At 39.2% G+C, this 7,752-nt stretch overlaps 1 pseudogene; it reads left to right on the plus strand.

The window, feature by feature from the left end:
- Positions 1-2,838: 2,838 nt before the first annotated feature.
- On the plus strand, positions 2,839-4,861 carry LOC139907778 (C-reactive protein pseudogene; annotated as a pseudogene).
- Positions 4,862-7,752: the final 2,891 nt, after the last annotated feature.

The following is a 7,752-nucleotide window of genomic DNA, read 5'->3' on the forward strand; positions in this document are numbered from 1 at the left end:
GTGTTTTTACACTTTTACAGGCTAGATCCTCTATACCAGTGATTCTCAACCTTTTTTATACCAAGGACCCCTAATTTAGTCCACATTAGGGCCACGGACTCCCATTTGATGAGATTTTGGCTCTCGGACCCAAATCTGAGAATATTTGTATTGTTAGATCTGATTTTATCCAGAATTCCATGACTATCTGTGTTGTAACAGTGAAACTATGATCAAAACAGTCATTCTTCTACATTCTCTAATTGTGTTAACTTCTAGTAAACGAATTAATGGTGAAATTTAACAATTCACCAATTTGCTGTGGTCCCCCTGGAACCCCCTCCAGGCCCCTGGTGGTCTCATCACATCTCATGAGTCTATATCTTTCTCCTCCTGAATGCCTGCTTTACTTAGGCTTCATTCTGTCTTTCATACGCTGAGCTGACAGGCAGACTGATTGTGTTGTTCTTAAATCTGCTTTCGAGTCGACCTAAAAAAAGAAAAAGAAAAAGACCATTATGCTGCCTTCAGGGGCCTGTCGGAAATATCAGAATTATTGTATGGGCTATGTGTAGGCTATTATTGAATGCATTAAAAGTTGTTTTTTTGTGTGAAAATCATTAGGCTGTTTTGTTCAAGGAATCAGGTTATATTTTGTCTATATTTAAGTCTTCTAGCCCAAGCCATTGATAATATTGTTACATGATAAAATAACAGACAGAAGATGTCTTTGGATGTGTCAAAAAACAATTAAAATGGATGAAATAAGGCAGGCTCTTTCTTTATAGTTGCTAAGTGACAGTACCTGCTGCATGACTTGCTTGGACTTTGGCAACAGGACAATGAGTGCATTTTGGGTTATATTTGCCTTGAAGTCGAGGCAGCCTGTCTCTCTGTCTGCACCCTGAACCCTGATATTTGGTCCAGGAACATATCACCCGCACACACACTGACCCATACATTACATTACATAAGCAAAGGGTCAATAAAGATGTAGAGATCAGGGTTGTGAAATGGGGTGGAGTTTGGAGAATCAATCTATAAAAACCCCTGTTTGGCTTTTTTACTGCAGAAGGAACACAGTGGTATGTATACAGCTTCATTCTATTTTTCATCCTGTTTTCTTTACAATGTCTGTATAACTCCTTTAATAAAACAAAGACTACTGACAATGTTTCAGACCGTGCAAATATAAGCTAAAATTGGGATTGTGTAAGCACATGTAATGACTTGTGTTGGTTGAATTGTCCCATTTTTTGCAGATTTGACAACATGAGACTGTTGACCACTCTGTTTTTCAGTGCCGTCTTCTGCTCCACGGCTTTGGCCGGTAATCATTTAATTATCCTTTACTTTATGTCTGTGTGTGCAAATCTGTGAGTGAAAGAGTTGGATTTATTAAGGTATGAATTTATGTCATAAAAGATTTATGTCACTTGTGGATAAACTGTACAGCATTTTGCAAATGAAAGGGTGAGTGAACTGAGTTTAGGTGGGATTATCTTCCACTACATCCCTGTTTATAACCCACTACTGGGCTAGAGCTGTGCATGAAAGTTGGTCAGCATTATGCTCATTGTAATAACACTAACTGTCAAGCAACATACACACACAGACGTGGACAGAGTGTTTTTTTAAGATAATTTTTTGGGCATTTTTGCCTTTATTTGAGAGGTGAAAGTGGAAACATTGGGAAAGAGAGAGGGGGATGACATGTGACAAAGGTCCTGGGCCGGATTCAAACTCAGGACTTTGTGATTACATGGTAGGCGCCTTAGACTGCTGAGGACAGAACACATATTTAAATGTAAGAATATGTAGACAAAGGTATAGAGGAAAATGCATTCAGCTGGATTGGTGGAGACATAACATTTAAATGTCCTTGAGCAAGACACAGATTCCCTCCCAGCTCCAGGCTGCTGCTCTGTAGCGGCTCTGAGAAAAGAGAATTTCCCTACAGGCATCAAGAAAATATCACATTGTTATATGAACATTTAAAGAGGCATTAAAGAGGAACTAAACCCCAAACCCAAATCTGTGTAAAGCCTGACATCTAATGGTAAAAAGCATGCTACTGAAATTGCCATCTGCTATTGGCTGATCTTTGGGTTTGGGGTTTAGTTACTCATTAAGTAATCTATGACCTTTATTGAACTTTACTGGCAACAAGTAAGAACTGCAACAACACGGACAGAACTTATCTCCTCCTACACAGCCTCCATTTTGTGTTATGGGGCAGGAAAAACCGTACGTATTGCCCCTTTAATTAATCAACACTGTGAAATTAACTCACCAATTCCTGAGGATTTGGAATTTGAAAAAACCTACAGGAAACAGAACTGGAATTGAATTGGAGTTTCGGGAAGTTGAATTTAATTCAATGAAATTCTGTGAAATTCCATGTTTTTCAGTTTTTTCTTACCACACATCTGAGATTACAGGTAGTGTTACATATTATCAATACTGAATATCATAAAATGTTAAAGGAACCTTTCAGGTGGTGTTTGATGTATAACATACTCGTAATCCATACATTATGATTGGATGTATTTGATTTGTTTAACTGTTTTGTTTGATTCTTAATGTTTTGATTTATAATGTTTAGCGAGTCGAGACAAACTCTTGTAGAAGTGGAATTTTATCGAATTTAATTATGTTTCCTGTCATTCCAATTCAATTCACATTCTGTTTCCTAACAGCTGGGTGACCTTTTATGTTTATTGCCTTGGTTCCATTTTTCTTACCTTGCTTTCATTGCTTTTGCTGCTATTTAATCTGTTGTTTTTTTGCTTTTGTTTTTTTTGTAAAGCGCTTTGTAACTTTGTGATCTTTATTATTTATCTTTTCCTTCATCTTTCAGGGTATTTGGTGGGAAAATCCCTGATCTTCCCCACAGAGACGGCCAACAGCTATGTGGAGATGGTGCCCAAGAAGCCTTTGTCTCTGAGGGCGTTCACTCTGTGTATGCGTGTCGCCACGGAGCTGAGTGGCGAGCGTGAGGTCATCCTCTTCGCTTACCGGACGGGAGACTTTGATGAGCTGAATGTGTGGCGCGAGCTGGACGGCAGGTAGTCCCATACAGTCTACTGTCTGACGTGCTGTTGTGACGTCCACCTATAAGCTTTATACAGGCAGGAGTAAGAAAGACAAGGTGGTGACTGGACAAACATCAATTAAATTAAAACGTATACTACACTAATACTCCACCATACTATTTAGGGTTGACTGATATGGGTTTTTGAAGGCCAACACAGATACTGCTACTTTGGACTAAAGCTGCTGTTGGACAATATTTTGTGCCAATATTCTACATCTTTAAATTTGACTTGTTTCATGCCAAAAAAAAAAGTCTCAAGTCTAAATGTAGATTAACAAGTCAAGTCCAAGTCAAGTCCATGTCATTAATGTCAAGTCTCAAGTCTAAATGTAGAACAGCAAGTCAAGTCAGAACAAATCAAGAGTCCAGTATCAATTTAATATCTTAAAGAAAACTAAATATCTAGGACTTTTCAATGCAATATGGTTTTAATAGGATAAAAACTTGGTAAGAGCATCATGAGTTTGATTTCTATAATCGGTTTCAACTTCAGAAATTCAGAAAACAGAATTTAAATTCAGTCGTCTGCTGGAACAAATCTCATCACTTTCAATCTAAGTCATTTACACAAACACAAGATCTCAAGTCAAGACTTTAGAAACCTTTTCAAGTCATCAAAGTACAAGTCAAGTCTCAAGTCTTCTCTTCATGCATCAAGTCAAGCCTAAAGCAATTAAAACTGTGACTCGAGTCCCCACCTCTGAAAAATAATAATCATAACAATAAATCATACATACTTGAGAGGAATCTGATCAAAATGTCTCATTAGAATCAGTTCAGGTTAAGGTCTTCCCATAGACAGTCAGTGTAGTATTGATCAATTCTACAATTAATACGTAATCAATCAAACTGTGTCATATCCATCATATCAGAGGTGGACGACACCGACCAACTGGTTGATATCCCATTTTAATAAGACATTTGCCAGTATTGTCCCAATGTATTGGCAAACCAAATCTGTCTAAATCTAATAGGCCTACTAATATTGCTTCAGTTGAGAAATCACATAATGACTATGAGGCTGAAGTCCAGAGTGTCTGCCTTTAATTGGTATAAGAGGTAAATTGGTACAAAAGGTACATTTAAAGAACTACACCTCTTTAGACAAAAGTAAAAAAAAAAATATAGGGAACATTTAGTCATTTAAGTCATTTAACACGTGATCAAAACTTCTTTCTGTGCAATAATATAAATAAACAAAAACCTGAAATTAAATTAAAGCCGACAAATCACAGCCATTGGAGCCAAAACATCAAAGCTCACTGAAATTAGATGAACATAATGTGAAGGATTCTTTTCAGTATCCTTGTGAAACAGATTGTGTGTGTGTGTGTGTGTGTGTGTGTCTGTGTGTGCGTGTGTGATAAAACCTTCAGATTGTCCTTCTACCTGAGCGGAGACGGTGTTTTCTTCCAAGTCCCTGAACTCGGCGCTCTTGAAACCCACCTGTGTGTGACCTGGGACTCCCGCTCAGGTGCGGCCGCGCTCTACATGGACGGGAGGAGGAGCCTGAGGAAGATCTACAAGAAGGGCCACCAGGTGCGGCCGGGAGGCAAGGTCATCCTTGGACAAGACCCAGACAACTTCCTGGGCAGTTTTGACGCCAAGCAGAGTTTTATTGGGGAGATCAGCGATGTCAACATGTGGGACTCGGTCCTCTCGTCCGGCACCATCCAAGACTTGTATAATGGGAGGCGGGTGCCAAGGGGAAACATTTTTGACTGGGAAACAGCAGAGCTCAAGCTTAACGGACAGGTTGAGGTTGTCACTCATGATGATCTGTAGCCCACTTTCCAACACACACAACATGCTGAAATAATGTCATGGAGGGCAATATAGGCTGTACTAGGGTCAGTGGAAGACTGTGGTCATTAAAGCTACAATCAATCAACAATGTATAGAGGGCTTCATGCATGGATGTATTAAACTAGGCTTCATGACAGGCTCTCTGGCGGCCATATTGGAGGTCCTCAGCTCTTGGGCAACAGTGTGGCTGTGAACAGTTGACTTGATTTTGTGTTTAAGATAAAATTACATTGTTAGATATAGCATCTGGTCAGCTAACCATCACTGTCTTGTTAACACATCTGACTTGCACACTAGCTAACGTTATGTGGCTAGTAGCTAGAAGTGGACAGTAGCTGCACACTGTGAAATTATATTAGCTGCTTTGCTAAATAACTAGCTGCTAAATAGCCAGTTGCTTGCTAGCTAGTTATCTAGCTAACAAACTGGAAACAACTGAGTAGAGACTAGCGGTGGCTACAAGCTAGTAGCTAGTAGCACTGTTGCGACCTACTTCAGCGGGGCAAACGCCGGTGACAGTGATGAATGAAACTGGCAGTTTTGAAAGGTATCTGACAATCAATAAATATGTTATATTACACCAGTGCAATCCTTGTGTTTTGTGTTTACTGGTGTTATTATACAGTTTTCAAATAAACTATGTTTTGGTGTTTGCTGAGGCGCTGTCCATGGTGTTGAAAGGTGCAGTCACTAGGTGTGCTAAGCGCTGAAATAATTGTCCCCCATCCTGATGAAAATGCCTATGGTGCGTGCATAAGTGCATACATGTGCGCGTGCATGAACGTGCGGTACACTTAAGGGTCCCGGTTTGGGGGTTTGAAAATATGGTCACCCTAGACTAGGGCTAAAGACAAGACAGTTTACTGTGTCACAGTAACCTACATTTAGAATCAAATCCACCTTATCACACTATTCACTTTTACTGAGAACGTTACTGAATGGGTCTACAGCCACACCACAACGCTGCATCAGCTGCTCTGTTTCTAACCTGGTTCTCCATATGTAACCATTATCCAGCCAATCCTCCAACAGACCAGATGTGATTACTAAGAGATTTGAGATGCAACAGCAAAGCCTCTATATACAGGGTTTGGCTTGAAGCTTTTTACAACTTTCATAGCCCATCATTAATCAAAATGCAGCTCTGGGTGTTACTGTCATTACAAATGTAGACTATTTTCTTACCTAAAATTACATACTGCCAGTTTTTGAATAAAGTGTTCAGACAATTCAATTTCAGAGTGTATCGTCATTCAATCTTCAATCCAATAAAACACTATGTCAACAAAGCCTGTTGTGGTGTTTCAATAAGGGGCAGTTTGCTCTCAAGTAGTGAAATACAGTACGAGCTCCTGTGGAAACACACTTGACAGCAAATTCAGGAATAATTTTACTTAAGTGGCATACTGCATGCCGGATTTAAACTATTTCTACTTGGAGAATCCTCCTCCCTATAGGTATGTTGTGGTTTTTTTCAGCATACAGTTGGGACAGTAAGGGGAGTGGGTGGTTGGGTGGTCCAACCTCCTCACATATTTTATTTCTTGTTGTTAATAGCTGCAGTGAAGGAGACAGGAATGGGACGCAAGCAGAGTGATGACAACATCTGAAACCGCATGTAAGTGGTTTACAGCTGACTGAGCCAAAAGTTCAGCCAGAGTTTGAAAGTGTTGTGTGTGTGTGTGTGTGTGTGTGTGTGTGTGTGTAGAGGACAGAGGATAGTGTGCTTTCATGGGAATCCAGCAGAGGGCCGTGCAGCACTGCTTTTTGAGCTTGGACTGTCTTTTATTTTTTTTTAATCAAAATTGAGTTATCCACATATTCATGATCTTTGAATGTTACTTTATGCTTATGTGGTGTTATTTTGGTTTTTTTTAAGAACCTTTTGGGGTTAAATATTAAAAAATATAGAAAGTTAGGGCTGCAACTAACGATTACTTTCATTATCAATCTATTGATAATTGTTTTTTGATTAATCGATTGATCATTTAGTCTATAAAGTGTCAAAAATAATGACAAATGCCCATCACAAGTTCCCTGAGCCCAGAGTGATTCTTAAAATGTCTTACTGAGTCTGACCAGCAGCCACACAACACAAAGTATTTATTTTAGAATGATATGAAACTGAGAAAAGCAGCAAATCTTAGCATTTTCGAAGCTGTAACCAGAAAATGTTTGGTGTTTTTACTTGATAAATGACTACAATGATTAATCAATTAGCAAAATTATAAGTTTGGACAGTTGGGATATCAAATCTTTGATGCTCAAAATCTCAGAAGTAAACTGCAGATAGAAGCTTATAATTCCAAGCTCAAAAAGTGTTGAATGAACACAATTCTTAAAACTACAATATAAACCCACTGAGGACAAGTCACAACATGCTGGGACACTTTCCCAGTCTGCATAAGGTAATGGTCAGGGGTTTGTTTGTTTTTTACTCTTTCTTTCTTGCTTCCTTTCTTTCTGCCTTTTCCAATAATGCAATGTTGTGTTTTCATGAATTTGCATCAATCTGGGGGGAAAAGAAAAGATCAGATTAGACAGAGAGAGAGAGAGAGAGAGAGAGAGTAGAAGTAGAATAAGAGTGTAGCGGCTGTGCACATACACACAATGAGCACAAAAGAACATGGAAAATATGGAAACTACTTAACTGCAGAAACTGTTCTCTGGTACTTATAAATGTGCAATCACACACATACACACACATACACACACATACACACACACACACACACACACACACACACATATAAACACTTCCTCGTGGTGCTACTGGAGCTGTTTGCTGATGGTCAGTTCTGAGAAAACAAGGTATAAATAGCAGGCGTGCGAAAAATTATTCTCTTAGGCCCACACACACACACACACAC

The sequence above is a fragment of the Centroberyx gerrardi genome, chromosome 7, assembly GCF_048128805.1.
Source record: "Centroberyx gerrardi isolate f3 chromosome 7, fCenGer3.hap1.cur.20231027, whole genome shotgun sequence".
NCBI classification, from domain to species: Eukaryota; Metazoa; Chordata; class Actinopteri; order Beryciformes; family Berycidae; genus Centroberyx; species Centroberyx gerrardi.